Source organism: Schistocerca piceifrons, unplaced genomic scaffold (genome assembly GCF_021461385.2).
Source record: "Schistocerca piceifrons isolate TAMUIC-IGC-003096 unplaced genomic scaffold, iqSchPice1.1 HiC_scaffold_1764, whole genome shotgun sequence".
Taxonomy (NCBI): Eukaryota; Metazoa; Arthropoda; class Insecta; order Orthoptera; family Acrididae; genus Schistocerca; species Schistocerca piceifrons.
This window is the reverse complement of record NW_025727639.1, coordinates 399,085-424,526: the sequence shown is the minus strand read 5'-3', so window position 1 is coordinate 424,526 and position 25,442 is coordinate 399,085. Positions and strand designations below refer to the sequence as shown.

At 49.9% G+C, this 25,442-nt stretch overlaps 14 non-coding genes across 14 annotated transcripts; all 14 read right to left on the bottom strand.

Moving 5' to 3' along the window:
* Positions 1 to 3,104: 3,104 nt before the first annotated feature.
* Positions 3,105 to 3,186, bottom strand: Trnal-cag. Its single transcript has one exon. It is a non-coding gene; the product is annotated as a tRNA-Leu (tRNA).
* A 6,840-nt stretch (positions 3,187 to 10,026) lies between these two features.
* Positions 10,027 to 10,108, bottom strand: Trnal-cag. The gene has a single exon. It is a non-coding gene; the product is annotated as a tRNA-Leu (tRNA).
* Positions 10,109 to 16,949: 6,841 nt separating this feature from the next.
* Trnal-cag lies at positions 16,950 to 17,031 on the bottom strand. The gene has a single exon. It is a non-coding gene; the product is annotated as a tRNA-Leu (tRNA).
* An 80-nt stretch (positions 17,032 to 17,111) lies between these two features.
* Trnal-aag lies at positions 17,112 to 17,193 on the bottom strand. Its single transcript has one exon. It is a non-coding gene; the product is annotated as a tRNA-Leu (tRNA).
* A 1,072-nt stretch (positions 17,194 to 18,265) lies between these two features.
* On the bottom strand, positions 18,266 to 18,347 carry Trnal-cag. The gene has a single exon. It is a non-coding gene; the product is annotated as a tRNA-Leu (tRNA).
* Positions 18,348 to 18,427: 80 nt separating this feature from the next.
* On the bottom strand, positions 18,428 to 18,509 carry Trnal-aag. Its single transcript has one exon. It is a non-coding gene; the product is annotated as a tRNA-Leu (tRNA).
* Positions 18,510 to 19,581: 1,072 nt separating this feature from the next.
* Positions 19,582 to 19,663, bottom strand: Trnal-cag. The gene has a single exon. It is a non-coding gene; the product is annotated as a tRNA-Leu (tRNA).
* Positions 19,664 to 19,743: 80 nt separating this feature from the next.
* Trnal-aag lies at positions 19,744 to 19,825 on the bottom strand. Its single transcript has one exon. It is a non-coding gene; the product is annotated as a tRNA-Leu (tRNA).
* Positions 19,826 to 20,897: 1,072 nt separating this feature from the next.
* Positions 20,898 to 20,979, bottom strand: Trnal-cag. Its single transcript has one exon. It is a non-coding gene; the product is annotated as a tRNA-Leu (tRNA).
* An 80-nt stretch (positions 20,980 to 21,059) lies between these two features.
* Positions 21,060 to 21,141, bottom strand: Trnal-aag. Its single transcript has one exon. It is a non-coding gene; the product is annotated as a tRNA-Leu (tRNA).
* Positions 21,142 to 22,213: 1,072 nt separating this feature from the next.
* Positions 22,214 to 22,295, bottom strand: Trnal-cag. The gene has a single exon. It is a non-coding gene; the product is annotated as a tRNA-Leu (tRNA).
* An 80-nt stretch (positions 22,296 to 22,375) lies between these two features.
* Positions 22,376 to 22,457, bottom strand: Trnal-aag. The gene has a single exon. It is a non-coding gene; the product is annotated as a tRNA-Leu (tRNA).
* A 1,072-nt stretch (positions 22,458 to 23,529) lies between these two features.
* On the bottom strand, positions 23,530 to 23,611 carry Trnal-cag. Its single transcript has one exon. It is a non-coding gene; the product is annotated as a tRNA-Leu (tRNA).
* An 80-nt stretch (positions 23,612 to 23,691) lies between these two features.
* Trnal-aag lies at positions 23,692 to 23,773 on the bottom strand. The gene has a single exon. It is a non-coding gene; the product is annotated as a tRNA-Leu (tRNA).
* Positions 23,774 to 25,442: the final 1,669 nt, after the last annotated feature.

Below are 25,442 nucleotides of genomic sequence, written 5' to 3'. Positions count from 1 at the left end.
AACGAGACCTTTCCTGCCGTTTGCTGGAACCAGAGGGGGCGTAAATATTAACCAAGGTTGTGTCAAATAACCGACAACCAATACCCCTTCCCGAGTCTAAGAGCTCAATTTCGGTAACGGGGATACCGTCACGAATTAGTAAGGCAGTACCTGTGGAAAACTCAGGCGCAAAATTTAGAATAGTGCGAAAGCCAGGAACAAACAGGTGTGCAACGGAGACTTCCTGCAGGAAAACAACATCAGCTGCAGAGTCATAAATGAACTGCTGCAGAGACGCTAACTTCAGAGCAGATTGAATGCTATTTATATTTAAGGTAATAAACGTGTACGCCTGCAACATCAACAAAACAAAAGGGAAAATGAACCCTAATTACACCACATTAGAAGCAACGACATCCAGATCATCAACATCAGACATGGCAGAGGGTGATTGCCCGGAATCAACGGAATCAGAGTCATCCTTTGCATGCTTGTGTTTTTTCCGCACCGCGTGAAGATTGGGGGGCACTTTCACCCGACGGCGTATCTGATGCACACCAGATTCAAGAGCAGGTGGAGTGGGGGGTTCGAGATCAGGCACGTCAACCAAGGCATCCGAAGGATTAGCAGGGCGAGAGGAATCAGAAGAAGGAGCAAGCAAGGGGAAAACTGCATCAGAACATCGGCACCGGCATCAGAAGGTGTAGGTATTGGAAGTGTAGGAGGTGGAGAGATAGGGTTGGAATCCGCTGAAGCGGAGCGCGCAGTTCTAGAAGCGATTTTCCGACAAACAGCTGTCTGCACCGAAGTGTCGTCAACATGTGGTGATGCCTGTGTCGGGGGGGATGTCAACACCACCTCGACCGAATGTTGGGGCTCTTGCGCCGACGGCGTGGCAGCAAGTTTGACGTCATCAGGCAAAGCAGGAGACACAGTGGGAACGGAATCCAAAACAAGCATGGGAGATTCCGGAAGTCTCTCGTCAGATCCGCAAACCGGCTGCGAAACAGCAGCTTCGTCATCAGTGCTACCGGTATCACTAGCACGACGGCGTTTGTTATTGGAAACAGACGGGATCGGTGTAGAAGCAGCCGATACATCTGGGCGAGTGGGTAACGGGGGAAAACCTGCATCAGAGGAAGGTGTCACCCGTTGTGAAGAATCTACTGCAGGAGGCTGACACGAGACAGTGGAGGAAGCTGCTGGCACAAGATCAGCAACCGGTAATTTGCGGCGTTGTGCTAGCCCATTTTTAAGCACAAACACCCGCTTAGGGCAATTAGCACGAACATGACCATTTTCATTACATAGAAAACACGTACCAACTTGCCCCTCATAAGTAAGATGAACACGATAACCACATACAACCAGATGGGACGGTATGTTCGACTTAATATGCATTTCAACCGATCTGACACCATTATAACATTGCAGCTTATGTTGTGCAGACCAACGTTCATTTCGAATTGACCGAACGGTACCATAACCAAGCAAAGCTTCCTTGAGGTAACTGTTTTCAACTTCAGGGGGTAAATTATAAACCCGAACTGTGGTATACGTAATTTCAGCATTTGAAACAGTAACACTGCTAACAGAACCATCTCTATGACGGAACGACACTTGCTCACCATGTTTAAGTAAAATCTTATCTAGCAAAACCGGGTTCAACAATTTCACAAAAAAGCAGTAAAGTTCTGTGTCAAAATACGCCGTATGTACCTGGTCCGATGTAATGCCAATCGTATCCACAATCATTCGTGAATTTCCAACGAAGTTGGTTGAACATTCCTGGTAGCCTTGTTAAACTGAAAACTGAGAGTACACTTCCGCGGAAACAACCGGGAAGCCATAACACTTAATTAATGCGGCAAGAGCCGCTATACAACACAAGACACAACACAAACACTAAGGCGACGAAACAACGAAGAAAAGAAGACAAAGAAACGTCACACACAGAAAGTAAATAGTCACAACCCGAGGGAAACGGCGGATCGAATACACAGCACGTGCGATCGCTGTCGCGTCTCAAGCGGAACTGTCGGCCACGCTACCTACACCAGTGTTCCTGGCATTTGTAGAATGCAGTGCACGACACAGCTTCCTGATCTGCTGCGACTGGTTGCTCGAACATCGCACCTCGAACGACTGCCCTTTTCGAATAGAGATTAACTACACAGGCAGCTGCCAGCGCCCTGGTGCGGCGGCATCGCGTGTTTATAAGGAATCGGTAGTGCCACCTGCAGCCTGAGGAACATGAGCACAAAATCAGGAGGGCAACGTGATTTCAATCACTGGGTCACTATCGTCATTGCAGCGACAGCAAGGCAGAACTTTAAAAAGTGCCGTGACCCGGATTCGAGCCTGGGTTGTTGCGGCCACAACGCAATGTCCTGACCACTAGACGATCACGGCCACGGAGCCACCGCGGAATTCAACTCTCGCGACTGCAAGTGGCTGTGCACAGCAAAGCTCGGCCGACTGTGTCTCGCAACAGCTGTGTCAGACGCGGTCTCCATTATATGTATACTGGCAAACGAACGTGCCCGCGCTGATGGACACTGAGCAGAGTGGTTAGCTGCATTCAACCCCCGTGGCAATGTCTTGCAGTCCTCCAAGTCTGTTGACCGCAGGTATGTGCCCGGATAAGAGGTGGACAGATGTCGCATCTCTCTCGCCGTCACTTGTGGCCGCGAATCATATTTTACGTAGTTTTCTGCAAGCGTCAGCGGAGCGTCAGTCGAGCTAAGTCGGGACAAGTCGCATAAGAGGAGCAATAAAATGTGCATTTCCGGTACCGGGGAATCGAACCCAGGCCTCCTGGGCGAGAGCCAGGTATCCCAGCCACTAGACGACAGCGGATAACGACACAAGCACTCCTCCAACAAACACGGCGAGCGCCCACCCGCTACTTGACGACAACTGCAAAAATTAACGTTTCCACTTCGTAGAACGGCATGCTCGGGACGCGTCTCGTGGAGACGAACGCCAGCAATCATGAGACGAAACTGCGCCGGTGAATCCTGTTGTTACACCACGCACCACTGTGCTACGACAGTTTAAGAAACCGACGCTGCGCTTTTTCCTTCGCGGGAAATCAGTGCTCCTGTTTTCGAGACAGAAAACGTTGGCAGCGGTGGGATTCGAACCCACGCCTCCGAAGAGACTGGTGCCTGAAACCAGCGCCTTAGACCGCTCGGCCACGCTACCTACGCGACGCGGCGGTCACAGGAGCTGCGTTCTACCCCACGAGAACACACCGCAATGGCACAAAAACGAGAAGTAAAAATTGGCAGCGGTGGGATTCGAACCCACGCCTCCGAAGAGACTGGTGCCTTAAACCAGCGCCTTAGACCGCTTTTTTTTTTTTTTCTTTTTTTATATTGGATCCGAAGTCCGACGCCTTATCCATATTTTTTTTTTTTTTTTTTTTTTTTTTTTACCCGAAGCAGGAATCATACCCCCTTTTTTTTTTTTTTTTTGGTGTACCTCTGGTGGGACTCGAACCCACAATCCCCGGTTTAGGAGACCGATGCCTTATCCATTTTTTTTTTTTTTTTTTTTTGTACGAAGTCCGACGCCTTATCCATTTTTTTTATGCTTTATCCATTTTTTTTCTTTTTGTATTTCTTTCACTGTGTTGACCCAGTGCAGCTCGGGGGAGGCGCGTTGGGCAGGGGTCGAAATCCGAGGCCTGGCCATGACGTCTCCTCCTCCCTGCACTGAAGCACAGTGGCACCAATACGTAGTAATTTCCCTTGGTTCAGAGTCTTATGATACTTATATGTGGACACGGGGCTTGTGATGCAGTGTCTATCCAAACAGGTAAAAGCTTGGCAGGAAAGCAAAATAAGTAAGAGCTAGCGAGAATGTCTTCCCTATCGTGAAGTGAGATCAGTATGCCCCTATACCGGTGCCATTAATGTAACTGGCGCAGGAGCGATCAAGAGAAGTGGAAACTTAACCAATCCCCTGCTTTTCGAAGACAATACTAAGCATATTCGCAAAGTCCCTCTTAAGATGTGGGAAAGATTGTTGCGTCCAGTACTCATGAAGCATGTAACCAATAAACGAAATAAAATCGGAAATACCATCACCATCAACCACTGCAAAAATGTAACGGCCAAGAAGCCACATAATGGTATTGTTCTTTGTCCCGGGATAAAAAACCGTGTCCGGCCAGCAGAGAATATCAGTTGTAAATGCCGATTCCGAGCTCCTGGTGAGTAACGCCAATCGTCGGCGCAGCCAGTACCACATGCGAAGACGGTCAGCGCAGGTAAATCGGTGTTGGAGTGTATCAACACAACCACACGTTTGACAAAGCGGAGAGACACTTAAACCTATGCGATGAAGTCGTTCATTCGTAGGAATCAGCTGGTGAACTACCTTATACCATAGGGAGGCAACAGGTGCTGAATGAACGGGTAAGCTAATATTCGTCCATATGTGACGCCAATTAAAACGGGGATATTGCAAAACAATCGGGATGGAAGAAGAAGACCTGTGCCATTTGTCAAGCAGTGTTCGCATAGTAAAAACAGGACGACGTTGGAAGTGGAGATCCAGATAACTAATCTCAATGTAGAAGTCCCGAACATGCCGTAGCTTCGCATTTAGAGGCCCCACGTTAATAGGCGGTGACAAGCTCGCAGGACGAACGACATGGAATAATCGCGAAGTAACAGTCGAGGACTCAGAAAATAAAAGATGGAGGGTGCGCTTAACATAAAGGGCCGCAGCCTTGACACGGACATCGGTGAACGACAAGCCGCCCGCAAGACGCGGCTTCGTAAGAACATCACAACGTAATTTAAAAATGTGCCCCCGCCAAATATATCTGTTGATAAGCTGGACCATTTTTGCACCCTGCATTCTTGGAAGCGGAAACAACTGAGCAACGTAAAATACTTTACATAAAACATAAGTGTCTAATACACGCTTTTTTTGCAGTAGCGGTATCGAACGCCATGAGTGTTCGAATAAAACACCTTGAAGCTTGGAAATGGCCACTTGCCAATTTTTTGCAGCCATACGAAGAGGACACCGTTCAAGATAGATGCCTAAATGTGTATGGTGTTCAACAGCCGTAACCCACGGAACAACCACATTTTCAAAGCCCCGCAAATTCAGAAGTTTGCTTTTACGGGGGTTGAGACGAGAGCCGGAGGCCGCAGAAAATTTATCTAGTTCCATTTTCAACTGCGGCACTTCGGCGGCGGAACGAAGCAAAACAACCAAATCATCAGCATAAGCTGTTGCTGTCAGGGTAACCCCAGAAATCGTAAGACCACGAAGTGTCGAGTTGAGACGAGAGAGGAGTGGTTGAAGGGAGAGAGCATAAAGGGTCATGGATAAAGGGCTACCTTGCGGGACGCCACGTTTAATATCAATGACCTTCGTTAGCTGGCCATTAATGTCAATCTTAGCAGAAATACCAGTCGTCATATTCTTAAGTACCAGCAGCGCCTTTTCATTAAAACCGAGTCGGCGCAGCAGAAGCTCTAAAAACGAATGGGACACACGATCAAAAGCCTTACTAAAATCAACAAATAAAAGCGCACAGGAAATATTGGTGACAGCGACAATCGACACGACATCACGATACCCCGCCAGAGGAGTCAATATGGAGCGCCCTGGAAAGCAGCTTTGACAAGGAGTTATCACAGGTGTAAGCAAGAGGGATAGACGTGCATTAACAGCCCTAGCAGCCGTCTTATAATCAAAATTTAAAAGGGTTAAAGGACGAAAGTCACTAGCTGTCTTCAAACCAGCAGATTTTGGTATCAGGACAACCGTACCTCTCTTGAAATCGGCTGGAATTGTGCCACCATTTAAGATTTCATTTACAATATCCGTAAAAACAGGCCCTATAATAGTCCAAAAGCGAACAAAAAATTCCTTAGGAAGGCCATCCGGACCAGGAGATTTGTGAGATGGTGAACAAGCAATGAAAGCTGAAATTTCGTCTGCAGTAAAAGGAGCTAAAAATTCCACATTATGGTCCTCTGTTAAAACTGATGGGATAGCAGTTAAAATCTCATCAACATCAAGCGGATCAGAATCAGCCACAGCATATAAGGTCTCATAGTAGCAGGTAAGTTCATGGGTTATTTGATTCTGTAAGGTAAGCCGGCAACCATCAGCTGCCATAAGGCCGTCAATCAATACACGTCGACGGTTCTTGTGGTGACGAAACAGGTGGTACATGGAAGTCATTTCATGTGCTAAGGTGGACGGCGGTTTAGATTTAATCTTCAATCCTTCCATCTGAAGCCGTTTAATACTAAGGAGCTTGGCTTTAATTTTCCGAATCTCAGAAAGGTGGGCACCTGTCATTCGAGAAGTATCATAAAGTTCGCGAAGCACAGAATAATAATACTCAAAAGTCAGTTTCAGATCTCGCGCTCTATTATAACTGTAGGACATTAAAGTGCGACGTAGTTTTGGCTTCGCACAGTGGATCCACCAGTGAAGCTTAGACGGATAGTATCGCAGAGAACGTAAACACATGTCCCACGCCGTCTGTATTAGAGGTTCGATGTCAGGGTCATCGAGCAAGGAGACATTTAATTTCCACAGCGGCCGATAAAGTTTAAGAGGCTGACGCTCCAAATTAATTATAACCGCAAGGGCACAATGATCCGTAAAACTGGCTGGAATAACATCTACATTTAAAACAGAAACACTAAGGGGATCAGAAATATACAATCGGTCCAGTCGACTACTTGACGTGGCAGTAAAAAAATGTAAATTTAACTAAAGTGGGGTGTTTAACCTCCCACGCATCGCGTAGTCGTAGTTGACGTACAAGAGAATGTAGCTCGAAACAATAATTAAAATGAGGCGATTGGTCCTTAGCTTGTAATACACAATTAAAATCACCCCCCAATATCAAAGTCGCAGGATTTTTGCGTAAAAGATAAATCAGATCCTCTTTATAAAAACGAGACCTTTCCTGCCGTTTGCTGGAACCAGAGGGGGCGTAAATATTAACCAAGGTTGTGTCAAATAACCGACAACCAATACCCCTTCCCGAGTCTAAGAGCTCAATTTCGGTAACGGGGATACCGTCACGAATTAGTAAGGCAGTACCTGTGGAAAACTCAGGCGCAAAATTTAGAATAGTGCGAAAGCCAGGAACAAACAGGTGTGCAACGGAGACTTCCTGCAGGAAAACAACATCAGCTGCAGAGTCATAAATGAACTGCTGCAGAGACGCTAACTTCAGAGCAGATTGAATGCTATTTATATTTAAGGTAATAAACGTGTACGCCTGCAACATCAACAAAACAAAAGGGAAAATGAACCCTAATTACACCACATTAGAAGCAACGACATCCAGATCATCAACATCAGACATGGCAGAGGGTGATTGCCCGGAATCAACGGAATCAGAGTCATCCTTTGCATGCTTGTGTTTTTTCCGCACCGCGTGAAGATTGGGGGGCACTTTCACCCGACGGCGTATCTGATGCACACCAGATTCAAGAGCAGGTGGAGTGGGGGGTTCGAGATCAGGCACGTCAACCAAGGCATCCGAAGGATTAGCAGGGCGAGAGGAATCAGAAGAAGGAGCAAGCAAGGGGAAAACTGCATCAGGAACATCGGCACCGGCATCAGAAGGTGTAGGTATTGGAAGTGTAGGAGGTGGAGAGATAGGGTTGGAATCCGCTGAAGCGGAGCGCGCAGTTCTAGAAGCGATTTTCCGACAAACAGCTGTCTGCACCGAAGTGTCGTCAACATGTGGTGATGCCTGTGTCGGGGGGGATGTCAACACCACCTCGACCGAATGTTGGGGCTCTTGCGCCGACGGCGTGGCAGCAAGTTTGACGTCATCAGGCAAAGCAGGAGACACAGTGGGAACGGAATCCAAAACAAGCATGGGAGATTCCGGAAGTCTCTCGTCAGATCCGCAAACCGGCTGCGAAACAGCAGCTTCGTCATCAGTGCTACCGGTATCACTAGCACGACGGCGTTTGTTATTGGAAACAGACGGGATCGGTGTAGAAGCAGCCGATACATCTGGGCGAGTGGGTAACGGGGGAAAACCTGCATCAGAGGAAGGTGTCACCCGTTGTGAAGAATCTACTGCAGGAGGCTGACACGAGACAGTGGAGGAAGCTGCTGGCACAAGATCAGCAACCGGTAATTTGCGGCGTTGTGCTAGCCCATTTTTAAGCACAAACACCCGCTTAGGGCAATTAGCACGAACATGACCATTTTCATTACATAGAAAACACGTACCAACTTGCCCCTCATAAGTAAGATGAACACGATAACCACATACAACCAGATGGGACGGTATGTTCGACTTAATATGCATTTCAACCGATCTGACACCATTATAACATTGCAGCTTATGTTGTGCAGACCAACGTTCATTTCGAATTGACCGAACGGTACCATAACCAAGCAAAGCTTCCTTGAGGTAACTGTTTTCAACTTCAGGGGGTAAATTATAAACCCGAACTGTGGTATACGTAATTTCAGCATTTGAAACAGTAACACTGCTAACAGAACCATCTCTATGACGGAACGACACTTGCTCACCATGTTTAAGTAAAATCTTATCTAGCAAAACCGGGTTCAACAATTTCACAAAAAAGCAGTAAAGTTCTGTGTCAAAATACGCCGTATGTACCTGGTCCGATGTAATGCCAATCGTATCCACAATCCATTCGTGAATTTCCAACGAAGTTGGTTGAACATTCCTGGTAGCCTTGTTAAACTGAAAACTGAGAGTACACTTCCGCGGAAACAACCGGGAAGCCATAACACTTAATTAATGCGGCAAGAGCCGCTATACAACACAAGACACAACACAAACACTAAGGCGACGAAACAACGAAGAAAAGAAGACAAAGAAACGTCACACACAGAAAGTAAATAGTCACAACCCGAGGGAAACGGCGGATCGAATACACAGCACGTGCGATCGCTGTCGCGTCTCAAGCGGAACTGTCGGCCACGCTACCTACACCAGTGTTCCTGGCATTTGTAGAATGCAGTGCACGACACAGCTTCCTGATCTGCTGCGACTGGTTGCTCGAACATCGCACCTCGAACGACTGCCCTTTTCGAATAGAGATTAACTACACAGGCAGCTGCCAGCGCCCTGGTGCGGCGGCATCGCGTGTTTATAAGGAATCGGTAGTGCCACCTGCAGCCTGAGGAACATGAGCACAAAATCAGGAGGGCAACGTGATTTCAATCACTGGGTCACTATCGTCATTGCAGCGACAGCAAGGCAGAACTTTAAAAAGTGCCGTGACCCGGATTCGAGCCTGGGTTGTTGCGGCCACAACGCAATGTCCTGACCACTAGACGATCACGGCCACGGAGCCACCGCGGAATTCAACTCTCGCGACTGCAAGTGGCTGTGCACAGCAAAGCTCGGCCGACTGTGTCTCGCAACAGCTGTGTCAGACGCGGTCTCCATTATATGTATACTGGCAAACGAACGTGCCCGCGCTGATGGACACTGAGCAGAGTGGTTAGCTGCATTCAACCCCCGTGGCAATGTCTTGCAGTCCTCCAAGTCTGTTGACCGCAGGTATGTGCCCGGATAAGAGGTGGACAGATGTCGCATCTCTCTCGCCGTCACTTGTGGCCGCGAATCATATTTTACGTAGTTTTCTGCAAGCGTCAGCGGAGCGTCAGTCGAGCTAAGTCGGGACAAGTCGCATAAGAGGAGCAATAAAATGTGCATTTCCGGTACCGGGAATCGAACCCAGGCCTCCTGGGCGAGAGCCAGGTATCCCAGCCACTAGACGACAGCGGATAACGACACAAGCACTCCTCCAACAAACACGGCGAGCGCCCACCCGCTACTTGACGACAACTGCAAAAATTAACGTTTCCACTTCGTAGAACGGCATGCTCGGGACGCGTCTCGTGGAGACGAACGCCAGCAATCATGAGACGAAACTGCGCCGGTGAATCCTGTTGTTACACCACGCACCACTGTGCTACGACAGTTTAAGAAACCGACGCTGCGCTTTTTCCTTCGCGGGAAATCAGTGCTCCTGTTTTCGAGACAGAAAACGTTGGCAGCGGTGGGATTCGAACCCACGCCTCCGAAGAGACTGGTGCCTGAAACCAGCGCCTTAGACCGCTCGGCCACGCTACCTACGCGACGCGGCGGTCACAGGAGCTGCGTTCTACCCCACGAGAACACACCGCAATGGCACAAAAACGAGAAGTAAAAATTGGCAGCGGTGGGATTCGAACCCACGCCTCCGAAGAGACTGGTGCCTTAAACCAGCGCCTTAGACCGCTTTTTTTTTTTTTTTCTTTTTTTATATTGGATCCGAAGTCCGACGCCTTATCCATATTTTTTTTTTTTTTTTTTTTTTTTTTTTTACCCGAAGCAGGAATCATACCCCCTTTTTTTTTTTTTTTTTGTGTACCTCTGGTGGGACTCGAACCCACAATCCCCGGTTTAGGAGACCGATGCCTTATCCATTTTTTTTTTTTTTTTTTTTTGTACGAAGTCCGACGCCTTATCCATTTTTTTTATGCTTTATCCATTTTTTTTCTTTTTGTATTTCTTTCACTGTGTTGACCCAGTGCAGCTCGGGGGAGGCGCGTTGGGCAGGGGTCGAAATCCGAGGCCTGGCCATGACGTCTCCTCCTCCCTGCACTGAAGCACAGTGGCACCAATACGTAGTAATTTCCCTTGGTTCAGAGTCTTATGATACTTATATGTGGACACGGGGCTTGTGATGCAGTGTCTATCCAAACAGGTAAAAGCTTGGCAGGAAAGCAAAATAAGTAAGAGCTAGCGAGAATGTCTTCCCTATCGTGAAGTGAGATCAGTATGCCCCTATACCGGTGCCATTAATGTAACTGGCGCAGGAGCGATCAAGAGAAGTGGAAACTTAACCAATCCCCTGCTTTTCGAAGACAATACTAAGCATATTCGCAAAGTCCCTCTTAAGATGTGGGAAAGATTGTTGCGTCCAGTACTCATGAAGCATGTAACCAATAAACGAAATAAAATCGGAAATACCATCACCATCAACCACTGCAAAAATGTAACGGCCAAGAAGCCACATAATGGTATTGTTCTTTGTCCCGGGATAAAAAACCGTGTCCGGCCAGCAGAGAATATCAGTTGTAAATGCCGATTCCGAGCTCCTGGTGAGTAACGCCAATCGTCGGCGCAGCCAGTACCACATGCGAAGACGGTCAGCGCAGGTAAATCGGTGTTGGAGTGTATCAACACAACCACACGTTTGACAAAGCGGAGAGACACTTAAACCTATGCGATGAAGTCGTTCATTCGTAGGAATCAGCTGGTGAACTACCTTATACCATAGGGAGGCAACAGGTGCTGAATGAACGGGTAAGCTAATATTCGTCCATATGTGACGCCAATTAAAACGGGGATATTGCAAAACAATCGGGATGGAAGAAGAAGACCTGTGCCATTTGTCAAGCAGTGTTCGCATAGTAAAAACAGGACGACGTTGGAAGTGGAGATCCAGATAACTAATCTCAATGTAGAAGTCCCGAACATGCCGTAGCTTCGCATTTAGAGGCCCCACGTTAATAGGCGGTGACAAGCTCGCAGGACGAACGACATGGAATAATCGCGAAGTAACAGTCGAGGACTCAGAAAATAAAAGATGGAGGGTGCGCTTAACATAAAGGGCCGCAGCCTTGACACGGACATCGGTGAACGACAAGCCGCCCGCAAGACGCGGCTTCGTAAGAACATCACAACGTAATTTAAAAATGTGCCCCCGCCAAATATATCTGTTGATAAGCTGGACCATTTTTGCACCCTGCATTCTTGGAAGCGGAAACAACTGAGCAACGTAAAATACTTTACATAAAACATAAGTGTCTAATACACGCTTTTTTTGCAGTAGCGGTATCGAACGCCATGAGTGTTCGAATAAAACACCTTGAAGCTTGGAAATGGCCACTTGCCAATTTTTTGCAGCCATACGAAGAGGACACCGTTCAAGATAGATGCCTAAATGTGTATGGTGTTCAACAGCCGTAACCCACGGAACAACCACATTTTCAAAGCCCCGCAAATTCAGAAGTTTGCTTTTACGGGGGTTGAGACGAGAGCCGGAGGCCGCAGAAAATTTATCTAGTTCCATTTTCAACTGCGGCACTTCGGCGGCGGAACGAAGCAAAACAACCAAATCATCAGCATAAGCTGTTGCTGTCAGGGTAACCCCAGAAATCGTAAGACCACGAAGTGTCGAGTTGAGACGAGAGAGGAGTGGTTGAAGGGAGAGAGCATAAAGGGTCATGGATAAAGGGCTACCTTGCGGGACGCCACGTTTAATATCAATGACCTTCGTTAGCTGGCCATTAATGTCAATCTTAGCAGAAATACCAGTCGTCATATTCTTAAGTACCAGCAGCGCCTTTTCATTAAAACCGAGTCGGCGCAGCAGAAGCTCTAAAAACGAATGGGACACACGATCAAAAGCCTTACTAAAATCAACAAATAAAAGCGCACAGGAAATATTGGTGACAGCGACAATCGACACGACATCACGATACCCCGCCAGAGGAGTCAATATGGAGCGCCCTGGAAAGCAGCTTTGACAAGGAGTTATCACAGGTGTAAGCAAGAGGGATAGACGTGCATTAACAGCCCTAGCAGCCGTCTTATAATCAAAATTTAAAAGGGTTAAAGGACGAAAGTCACTAGCTGTCTTCAAACCAGCAGATTTTGGTATCAGGACAACCGTACCTCTCTTGAAATCGGCTGGAATTGTGCCACCATTTAAGATTTCATTTACAATATCCGTAAAAACAGGCCCTATAATAGTCCAAAAGCGAACAAAAAATTCCTTAGGAAGGCCATCCGGACCAGGAGATTTGTGAGATGGTGAACAAGCAATGAAAGCTGAAATTTCGTCTGCAGTAAAAGGAGCTAAAAATTCCACATTATGGTCCTCTGTTAAAACTGATGGGATAGCAGTTAAAATCTCATCAACATCAAGCGGATCAGAATCAGCCACAGCATATAAGGTCTCATAGTAGCAGGTAAGTTCATGGGTTATTTGATTCTGTAAGGTAAGCCGGCAACCATCAGCTGCCATAAGGCCGTCAATCAATACACGTCGACGGTTCTTGTGGTGACGAAACAGGTGGTACATGGAAGTCATTTCATGTGCTAAGGTGGACGGCGGTTTAGATTTAATCTTCAATCCTTCCATCTGAAGCCGTTTAATACTAAGGAGCTTGGCTTTAATTTTCCGAATCTCAGAAAGGTGGGCACCTGTCATTCGAGAAGTATCATAAAGTTCGCGAAGCACAGAATAATAATACTCAAAAGTCAGTTTCAGATCTCGCGCTCTATTATAACTGTAGGACATTAAAGTGCGACGTAGTTTTGGCTTCGCACAGTGGATCCACCAGTGAAGCTTAGACGGATAGTATCGCAGAGAACGTAAACACATGTCCCACGCCGTCTGTATTAGAGGTTCGATGTCAGGGTCATCGAGCAAGGAGACATTTAATTTCCACAGCGGCCGATAAAGTTTAAGAGGCTGACGCTCCAAATTAATTATAACCGCAAGGGCACAATGATCCGTAAAACTGGCTGGAATAACATCTACATTTAAAACAGAAACACTAAGGGGATCAGAAATATACAATCGGTCCAGTCGACTACTTGACGTGGCAGTAAAAAAATGTAAATTTAACTAAAGTGGGGTGTTTAACCTCCCACGCATCGCGTAGTCGTAGTTGACGTACAAGAGAATGTAGCTCGAAACAATAATTAAAATGAGGCGATTGGTCCTTAGCTTGTAATACACAATTAAAATCACCCCCCAATATCAAAGTCGCAGGATTTTTGCGTAAAAGATAAATCAGATCCTCTTTATAAAAACGAGACCTTTCCTGCCGTTTGCTGGAACCAGAGGGGGCGTAAATATTAACCAAGGTTGTGTCAAATAACCGACAACCAATACCCCTTCCCGAGTCTAAGAGCTCAATTTCGGTAACGGGGATACCGTCACGAATTAGTAAGGCAGTACCTGTGGAAAACTCAGGCGCAAAATTTAGAATAGTGCGAAAGCCAGGAACAAACAGGTGTGCAACGGAGACTTCCTGCAGGAAAACAACATCAGCTGCAGAGTCATAAATGAACTGCTGCAGAGACGCTAACTTCAGAGCAGATTGAATGCTATTTATATTTAAGGTAATAAACGTGTACGCCTGCAACATCAACAAAACAAAAGGGAAAATGAACCCTAATTACACCACATTAGAAGCAACGACATCCAGATCATCAACATCAGACATGGCAGAGGGTGATTGCCCGGAATCAACGGAATCAGAGTCATCCTTTGCATGCTTGTGTTTTTTCCGCACCGCGTGAAGATTGGGGGGCACTTTCACCCGACGGCGTATCTGATGCACACCAGATTCAAGAGCAGGTGGAGTGGGGGGTTCGAGATCAGGCACGTCAACCAAGGCATCCGAAGGATTAGCAGGGCGAGAGGAATCAGAAGAAGGAGCAAGCAAGGGGAAAACTGCATCAGGAACATCGGCACCGGCATCAGAAGGTGTAGGTATTGGAAGTGTAGGAGGTGGAGAGATAGGGTTGGAATCCGCTGAAGCGGAGCGCGCAGTTCTAGAAGCGATTTTCCGACAAACAGCTGTCTGCACCGAAGTGTCGTCAACATGTGGTGATGCCTGTGTCGGGGGGGATGTCAACACCACCTCGACCGAATGTTGGGGCTCTTGCGCCGACGGCGTGGCAGCAAGTTTGACGTCATCAGGCAAAGCAGGAGACACAGTGGGAACGGAATCCAAAACAAGCATGGGAGATTCCGGAAGTCTCTCGTCAGATCCGCAAACCGGCTGCGAAACAGCAGCTTCGTCATCAGTGCTACCGGTATCACTAGCACGACGGCGTTTGTTATTGGAAACAGACGGGATCGGTGTAGAAGCAGCCGATACATCTGGGCGAGTGGGTAACGGGGGAAAACCTGCATCAGAGGAAGGTGTCACCCGTTGTGAAGAATCTACTGCAGGAGGCTGACACGAGACAGTGGAGGAAGCTGCTGGCACAAGATCAGCAACCGGTAATTTGCGGCGTTGTGCTAGCCCATTTTTAAGCACAAACACCCGCTTAGGGCAATTAGCACGAACATGACCATTTTCATTACATAGAAAACACGTACCAACTTGCCCCTCATAAGTAAGATGAACACGATAACCACATACAACCAGATGGGACGGTATGTTCGACTTAATATGCATTTCAACCGATCTGACACCATTATAACATTGCAGCTTATGTTGTGCAGACCAACGTTCATTTCGAATTGACCGAACGGTACCATAACCAAGCAAAGCTTCCTTGAGGTAACTGTTTTCAACTTCAGGGGGTAAATTATAAACCCGAACTGTGGTATACGTAATTTCAGCATTTGAAACAGTAACACTGCTAACAGAACCATCTCTATGACGGAACGACACTTGCTCACCATGTTTAAGTAAAATCTTATCTAGCAAAACCGGGTTCAACAATTTCACAAAAAAGCAGTAAAGTTCTGTGTCAAAATACGCCGTATGTACCTGGTCCGATGTAATGCCAATCGTATCCACAATCCATTCGTGAATTTCCAACGAAGTTGGTTGAACATTCCTGGTAGCCTTGTTAAACTGAAAACTGAGAGTACACTTCCGCGGAAACAACCGGGAAGCCATAACACTTAATTAATGCGGCAAGAGCCGCTATACAACACAAGACACAACACAAACACTAAGGCGACGAAACAACGAAGAAAAGAAGACAAAGAAACGTCACACACAGAAAGTAAATAGTCACAACCCGAGGGAAACGGCGGATCGAATACACAGCACGTGCGATCGCTGTCGCGTCTCAAGCGGAACTGTCGGCCACGCTACCTACACCAGTGTTCCTGGCATTTGTAGAATGCAGTGCACGACACAGCTTCCTGATCTGCTGCGACTGGTTGCTCGAACATCGCACCTCGAACGACTGCCCTTTTCGAATAGAGATTAACTACACAGGCAGCTGCCAGCGCCCTGGTGCGGCGGCATCGCGTGTTTATAAGGAATCGGTAGTGCCACCTGCAGCCTGAGGAACATGAGCACAAAATCAGGAGGGCAACGTGATTTCAATCACTGGGTCACTATCGTCATTGCAGCGACAGCAAGGCAGAACTTTAAAAAGTGCCGTGACCCGGATTCGAGCCTGGGTTGTTGCGGCCACAACGCAATGTCCTGACCACTAGACAATCACGGCCACGGAGCCACCGCGGAATTCAACTCTCGCGACTGCAAGTGGCTGTGCACAGCAAAGCTCGGCCGACTGTGTCTCGCAACAGCTGTGTCAGACGCGGTCTCCATTATATGTATACTGGCAAACGAACGTGCCCGCGCTGATGGACACTGAGCAGAGTGGTTAGCTGCATTCAACCCCCGTGGCAATGTCTTGCAGTCCTCCAAGTCTGTTGACCGCAGGTATGTGCCCGGATAAGAGGTGGACAGATGTCGCATCTCTCTCGCCGTCACTTGTGGCCGCGAATCATATTTTACGTAGTTTTCTGCAAGCGTCAGCGGAGCGTCAGTCGAGCTAAGTCGGGACAAGTCGCATAAGAGGAGCAATAAAATGTGCATTTCCGGTACCGGGAATCGAACCCAGGCCTCCTGGGCGAGAGCCAGGTATCCCAGCCACTAGACGACAGCGGATAACGACACAAGCACTCCTCCAACAAACACGGCGAGCGCCCACCCGCTACTTGACGACAACTGCAAAAATTAACGTTTCCACTTCGTAGAACGGCATGCTCGGGACGCGTCTCGTGGAGACGAACGCCAGCAATCATGAGACGAAACTGCGCCGGTGAATCCTGTTGTTACACCACGCACCACTGTGCTACGACAGTTTAAGAAACCGACGCTGCGCTTTTTCCTTCGCGGGAAATCAGTGCTCCTGTTTTCGAGACAGAAAACGTTGGCAGCGGTGGGATTCGAACCCACGCCTCCGAAGAGACTGGTGCCTGAAACCAGCGCCTTAGACCGCTCGGCCACGCTACCTACGCGACGCGGCGGTCACAGGAGCTGCGTTCTACCCCACGAGAACACACCGCAATGGCACAAAAACGAGAAGTAAAAATTGGCAGCGGTGGGATTCGAACCCACGCCTCCGAAGAGACTGGTGCCTTAAACCAGCGCCTTAGACCGCTCGGCCACGCTACCTACACCAGTGTTCCTGGCATTTGTAGAATGCAGTGCACGACACAGCTTCCTGATCTGCTGCGACTGGTTGCTCGAACATCGCACCTCGAACGACTGCCCTTTTCGAATAGAGATTAACTACACAGGCAGCTGCCAGCGCCCTGGTGCGGCGGCATCGCGTGTTTATAAGGAATCGGTAGTGCCACCTGCAGCCTGAGGAACATGAGCACAAAATCAGGAGGGCAACGTGATTTCAATCACTGGGTCACTATCGTCATTGCAGCGACAGCAAGGCAGAACTTTAAAAAGTGCCGTGACCCGGATTCGAGCCTGGGTTGTTGCGGCCACAACGCAATGTCCTGACCACTAGACGATCACGGCCACGGAGCCACCGCGGAATTCAACTCTCGCGACTGCAAGTGGCTGTGCACAGCAAAGCTCGGCCGACTGTGTCTCGCAACAGCTGTGTCAGACGCGGTCTCCATTATATGTATACTGGCAAACGAACGTGCCCGCGCTGATGGACACTGAGCAGAGTGGTTAGCTGCATTCAACCCCCGTGGCAATGTCTTGCAGTCCTCCAAGTCTGTTGACCGCAGGTATGTGCCCGGATAAGAGGTGGACAGATGTCGCATCTCTCTCGCCGTCACTTGTGGCCGCGAATCATATTTTACGTAGTTTTCTGCAAGCGTCAGCGGAGCGTCAGTCGAGCTAAGTCGGGACAAGTCGCATAAGAGGAGCAATAAAATGTGCATTTCCGGTACCGGGAATCGAACCCAGGCCTCCTGGGCGAGAGCCAGGTATCCCAGCCACTAGACGACAGCGGATAACGACACAAGCACTCCTCCAACAAACACGGCGAGCGCCCACCCGCTACTTGACGACAACTGCAAAAATTAACGTTTCCACTTCGTAGAACGGCATGCTCGGGACGCGTCTCGTGGAGACGAACGCCAGCAATCATGAGACGAAACTGCGCCGGTGAATCCTGTTGTTACACCACGCACCACTGTGCTACGACAGTTTAAGAAACCGACGCTGCGCTTTTTCCTTCGCGGGAAATCAGTGCTCCTGTTTTCGAGACAGAAAACGTTGGCAGCGGTGGGATTCGAACCCACGCCTCCGAAGAGACTGGTGCCTGAAACCAGCGCCTTAGACCGCTCGGCCACGCTACCTACGCGACGCGGCGGTCACAGGAGCTGCGTTCTACCCCACGAGAACACACCGCAATGGCACAAAAACGAGAAGTAAAAATTGGCAGCGGTGGGATTCGAACCCACGCCTCCGAAGAGACTGGTGCCTTAAACCAGCGCCTTAGACCGCTCGGCCACGCTACCTACACCAGTGTTCCTGGCATTTGTAGAATGCAGTGCACGACACAGCTTCCTGATCTGCTGCGACTGGTTGCTCGAACATCGCACCTCGAACGACTGCCCTTTTCGAATAGAGATTAACTACACAGGCAGCTGCCAGCGCCCTGGTGCGGCGGCATCGCGTGTTTATAAGGAATCGGTAGTGCCACCTGCAGCCTGAGGAACATGAGCACAAAATCAGGAGGGCAACGTGATTTCAATCACTGGGTCACTATCGTCATTGCAGCGACAGCAAGGCAGAACTTTAAAAAGTGCCGTGACCCGGATTCGAGCCTGGGTTGTTGCGGCCACAACGCAATGTCCTGACCACTAGACGATCACGGCCACGGAGCCACCGCGGAATTCAACTCTCGCGACTGCAAGTGGCTGTGCACAGCAAAGCTCGGCCGACTGTGTCTCGCAACAGCTGTGTCAGACGCGGTCTCCATTATATGTATACTGGCAAACGAACGTGCCCGCGCTGATGGACACTGAGCAGAGTGGTTAGCTGCATTCAACCCCCGTGGCAATGTCTTGCAGTCCTCCAAGTCTGTTGACCGCAGGTATGTGCCCGGATAAGAGGTGGACAGATGTCGCATCTCTCTCGCCGTCACTTGTGGCCGCGAATCATATTTTACGTAGTTTTCTGCAAGCGTCAGCGGAGCGTCAGTCGAGCTAAGTCGGGACAAGTCGCATAAGAGGAGCAATAAAATGTGCATTTCCGGTACCGGGAATCGAACCCAGGCCTCCTGGGCGAGAGCCAGGTATCCCAGCCACTAGACGACAGCGGATAACGACACAAGCACTCCTCCAACAAACACGGCGAGCGCCCACCCGCTACTTGACGACAACTGCAAAAATTAACGTTTCCACTTCGTAGAACGGCATGCTCGGGACGCGTCTCGTGGAGACGAACGCCAGCAATCATGAGACGAAACTGCGCCGGTGAATCCTGTTGTTACACCACGCACCACTGTGCTACGACAGTTTAAGAAACCGACGCTGCGCTTTTTCCTTCGCGGGAAATCAGTGCTCCTGTTTTCGAGACAGAAAACGTTGGCAGCGGTGGGATTCGAACCCACGCCTCCGAAGAGACTGGTGCCTGAAACCAGCGCCTTAGACCGCTCGGCCACGCTACCTACGCGACGCGGCGGTCACAGGAGCTGCGTTCTACCCCACGAGAACACACCGCAATGGCACAAAAACGAGAAGTAAAAATTGGCAGCGGTGGGATTCGAACCCACGCCTCCGAAGAGACTGGTGCCTTAAACCAGCGCCTTAGACCGCTCGGCCACGCTACCTACACCAGTGTTCCTGGCATTTGTAGAATGCAGTGCACGACACAGCTTCCTGATCTGCTGCGACTGGTTGCTCGAACATCGCACCTCGAACGACTGCCCTTTTCGAATAGAGATTAACTACACAGGCAGCTGCCAGCGCCCTGGTGCGGCGGCATCGCGTGTTTATAAGGAATCGGTAGTGCCACCTGCAGCCTGAGGAACATGAGCACAAAATCAGGAGGGCAACGTGATTTCAATCACTGGGTCACTATCGTCATTGCAGCGACAGCAAGGCAGAACTTTAAAAAGTGCCGTGACCCGGATTCGAGCCTGGGTTGTTGCGGCCACAACGCAATGTCCTGACCACTAGACGATCACGGCCACGGAGCCACCGCGGAATTCAACTCTCGCGACTGCAAGTGGCTGTGCACAGCAAAGCTCGGCCGACTGTGTCTCGCAACAGCTGTGTCAGACGCGGTCTCCATTATATGTATACTGGCAAACGAACGTGCCCGCGCTGATGGACACTGAGCAGAGTGGTTAGCTGCATTCAACCCCCGTGGCAATGTCTTGCAGTCCTCCAAGTCTGTTGACCGCAGGTATGTGCCCGGATAAGAGGTGGACAGATGTCGCATCTCTCTCGCCGTCACTTGTGGCCGCGAATCATATTTTACGTAGTTTTCTGCAAGCGTCAGCGGAGCGTCAGTCGAGCTAAGTCGGGACAAGTCGCATAAGAGGAGCAATAAAATGTGCATTTCCGGTACCGGGAATCGAACCCAGGCCTCCTGGGCGAGAGCCAGGTATCCCAGCCACTAGACGACAGCGGATAACGACACAAGCACTCCTCCAACAAACACGGCGAGCGCCCACCCGCTACTTGACGACAACTGCAAAAATTAACGTTTCCACTTCGTAGAACGGCATGCTCGGGACGCGTCTCGTGGAGACGAACGCCAGCAATCATGAGACGAAACTGCGCCGGTGAATCCTGTTGTTACACCACGCACCACTGTGCTACGACAGTTTAAGAAACCGACGCTGCGCTTTTTCCTTCGCGGGAAATCAGTGCTCCTGTTTTCGAGACAGAAAACGTTGGCAGCGGTGGGATTCGAACCCACGCCTCCGAAGAGACTGGTGCCTGAAACCAGCGCCTTAGACCGCTCGGCCACGCTACCTACGCGACGCGGCGGTCACAGGAGCTGCGTTCTACCCCACGAGAACACACCGCAATGGCACAAAAACGAGAAGTAAAAATTGGCAGCGGTGGGATTCGAACCCACGCCTCCGAAGAGACTGGTGCCTTAAACCAGCGCCTTAGACCGCTCGGCCACGCTACCTACACCAGTGTTCCTGGCATTTGTAGAATGCAGTGCACGACACAGCTTCCTGATCTGCTGCGACTGGTTGCTCGAACATCGCACCTCGAACGACTGCCCTTTTCGAATAGAGATTAACTACACAGGCAGCTGCCAGCGCCCTGGTGCGGCGGCATCGCGTGTTTATAAGGAATCGGTAGTGCCACCTGCAGCCTGAGGAACATGAGCACAAAATCAGGAGGGCAACGTGATTTCAATCACTGGGTCACTATCGTCATTGCAGCGACAGCAAGGCAGAACTTTAAAAAGTGCCGTGACCCGGATTCGAGCCTGGGTTGTTGCGGCCACAACGCAATGTCCTGACCACTAGACGATCACGGCCACGGAGCCACCGCGGAATTCAACTCTCGCGACTGCAAGTGGCTGTGCACAGCAAAGCTCGGCCGACTGTGTCTCGCAACAGCTGTGTCAGACGCGGTCTCCATTATATGTATACTGGCAAACGAACGTGCCCGCGCTGATGGACACTGAGCAGAGTGGTTAGCTGCATTCAACCCCCGTGGCAATGTCTTGCAGTCCTCCAAGTCTGTTGACCGCAGGTATGTGCCCGGATAAGAGGTGGACAGATGTCGCATCTCTCTCGCCGTCACTTGTGGCCGCGAATCATATTTTACGTAGTTTTCTGCAAGCGTCAGCGGAGCGTCAGTCGAGCTAAGTCGGGACAAGTCGCATAAGAGGAGCAATAAAATGTGCATTTCCGGTACCGGGAATCGAACCCAGGCCTCCTGGGCGAGAGCCAGGTATCCCAGCCACTAGACGACAGCGGATAACGACACAAGCACTCCTCCAACAAACACGGCGAGCGCCCACCCGCTACTTGACGACAACTGCAAAAATTAACGTTTCCACTTCGTAGAACGGCATGCTCGGGACGCGTCTCGTGGAGACGAACGCCAGCAATCATGAGACGAAACTGCGCCGGTGAATCCTGTTGTTACACCACGCACCACTGTGCTACGACAGTTTAAGAAACCGACGCTGCGCTTTTTCCTTCGCGGGAAATCAGTGCTCCTGTTTTCGAGACAGAAAACGTTGGCAGCGGTGGGATTCGAACCCACGCCTCCGAAGAGACTGGTGCCTGAAACCAGCGCCTTAGACCGCTCGGCCACGCTACCTACGCGACGCGGCGGTCACAGGAGCTGCGTTCTACCCCACGAGAACACACCGCAATGGCACAAAAACGAGAAGTAAAAATTGGCAGCGGTGGGATTCGAACCCACGCCTCCGAAGAGACTGGTGCCTTAAACCAGCGCCTTAGACCGCTCGGCCACGCTACCTACACCAGTGTTCCTGGCATTTGTAGAATGCAGTGCACGACACAGCTTCCTGATCTGCTGCGACTGGTTGCTCGAACATCGCACCTCGAACGACTGCCCTTTTCGAATAGAGATTAACTACACAGGCAGCTGCCAGCGCCCTGGTGCGGCGGCATCGCGTGTTTATAAGGAATCGGTAGTGCCACCTGCAGCCTGAGGAACATGAGCACAAAATCAGGAGGGCAACGTGATTTCAATCACTGGGTCACTATCGTCATTGCAGCGACAGCAAGGCAGAACTTTAAAAAGTGCCGTGACCCGGATTCGAGCCTGGGTTGTTGCGGCCACAACGCAATGTCCTGACCACTAGACGATCACGGCCACGGAGCCACCGCGGAATTCAACTCTCGCGACTGCAAGTGGCTGTGCACAGCAAAGCTCGGCCGACTGTGTCTCGCAACAGCTGTGTCAGACGCGGTCTCCATTATATGTATACTGGCAAACGAACGTGCCCGCGCTGATGGACACTGAGCAGAGTGGTTAGCTGCATTCAACCCCCGTGGCAATGTCTTGCAGTCCTCCAAGTCTGTTGACCGCAGGTATGTGCCCGGATAAGAGGTGGACAGATGTCGCATCTCTCTCGCCGTCACTTGTGGCCGCGAATCATATTTTACGTAGTTTTCTGCAAGCGTCAGCGGAGCGTCAGTCGAGCTAAGTCGGGACAAGTCGCATAAGAGGAGCAATAAAATGTGCATTTCCGGTACCGGGAATCGAACCCAGGCCTCCTGGGCGAGAGCCAGGTATCCCAGCCACTAGACGACAGCGGATAACGACACAAGCACTCCTCCAACAAACACGGCGAGCGCCCACCCGCTACTTGACGACAACTGCAAAAATTAACGTTTCCACTTCGTAGAACGGCATGCTCGGGACGCGTCTCGTGGAGACGAACGCCAGCAATCATGAGACGAAACTGCGCCGGTGAATCCTGTTGTTACACCACGCACCACTGTGCTACGACAGTTTAAGAAACCGACGCTGCGCTTTTTCCTTCGCGGGAAATCAGTGCTCCTGTTTTCGAGACAGAAAACGTTGGCAGCGGTGGGATTCGAACCCACGCCTCCGAAGAGACTGGTGCCTGAAACCAGCGCCTTAGACCGCTCGGCCACGCTACCTACGCGACGCGGCGGTCACAGGAGCTGCGTTCTACCCCACGAGAACACACCGCAATGGCACAAAAACGAGAAGTAAAAATTGGCAGCGGTGGGATTCGAACCCACGCCTCCGAAGAGACTGGTGCCTTAAACCAGCGCCTTAGACCGCTCGGCCACGCTACCTACACCAGTGTTCCTGGCATTTGTAGAATGCAGTGCACGACACAGCTTCCTGATCTGCTGCGACTGGTTGCTCGAACATCGCACCTCGAACGACTGCCCTTTTCGAATAGAGATTAACTACACAGGCAGCTGCCAGCGCCCTGGTGCGGCGGCATCGCGTGTTTATAAGGAATCGGTAGTGCCACCTGCAGCCTGAGGAACATGAGCACAAAATCAGGAGGGCACCGTGATTTCAATCACTGGGTCACTATCGTCATTGCAGCGACAGCAAGGCAGAACTTTAAAAAGTGCCGTGACCCGGATTCGAGCCTGGGTTGTTGCGGCCACAACGCAATGTCCTGACCACTAGACGATCACGGCCACGGAGCCACCGCGGAATTCAACTCTCGCGACTGCAAGTGGCTGTGCACAGCAAAGCTCGGCCGACTGTGTCTCGCAACAGCTGTGTCAGACGCGGTCTCCATTATATGTATACTGGCAAACGAACGTGCCCGCGCTGATGGACACTGAGCAGAGTGGTTAGCTGCATTCAACCCCCGTGGCAATGTCTTGCAGTCCTCCAAGTCTGTTGACCGCAGGTATGTGCCCGGATAAGAGGTGGACAGATGTCGCATCTCTCTCGCCGTCACTTGTGGCCGCGAATCATATTTTACGTAGTTTTCTGCAAGCGTCAGCGGAGCGTCAGTCGAGCTAAGTCGGGACAAGTCGCATAAGAGGAGCAATAAAATGTGCATTTCCGGTACCGGGAATCGAACCCAGGCCTCCTGGGCGAGAGCCAGGTATCCCAGCCACTAGACGACAGCGGATAACGACACAAGCACTCCTCCAACAAACACGGCGAGCGCCCACCCGCTACTTGACGACAACTGCAAAAATTAACGTTTCCACTTCGTAGAACGGCATGCTCGGGACGCGTCTCGTGGAGACGAACGCCAGCAATCATGAGACGAAACTGCGCCGGTGAATCCTGTTGTTACACCACGCACCACTGTGCTACGACAGTTTAAGAAACCGACGCTGCGCTTTTTCCTTCGCGGGAAATCAGTGCTCCTGTTTTCGAGACAGAAAACGTTGGCAGCTTTTTTTTTTTTTTTTTCTTTTATTTTTTTTTTGTTTTTTTTTTTTTTTTTTTTTTTTTTATTTGCGGGCCTCCCAACTCCCCTTATAGCCCGGCCTTGCGCTCTCCATAATTGCCGTCGTTGGCGAGCTTCTGTGGCTGTACAATTAGTTGATGTAGCTCCCCCGATGACAATGAACGTGAGTGTTCCCCCGTTGATCCAGATATTCCTGCGTAAGAGCAAGGAGTTCCTCCGGATGGTCCAATACGTGGAAACATACATGCGAAATGAAAAATGAATAAATCCCTCCAAGATAATGTAATGGAATGTATTGGTATGCAGCGAACAGCACACATACGGGGGTAAAAAAAAAAGGGAAAAGAGAAAAAAGAAGAAACTTCCCTAGAAAAACTAGTAAAAACAAGAACCTTAACCTCAAATTTAAAGGAATTCGACCCGTGCGTCATTGAAAGCCGTACCTGGAAAGCACCACATCAACCAACTTGAAACTGAAAACGCCAATTGACCACCTCGGTCATTTCCACACAGCAGTAAAAATAAAAGGGGATGTAAAGACACAACGAGAGCACAAAAAAAAGGAACAATTGGTT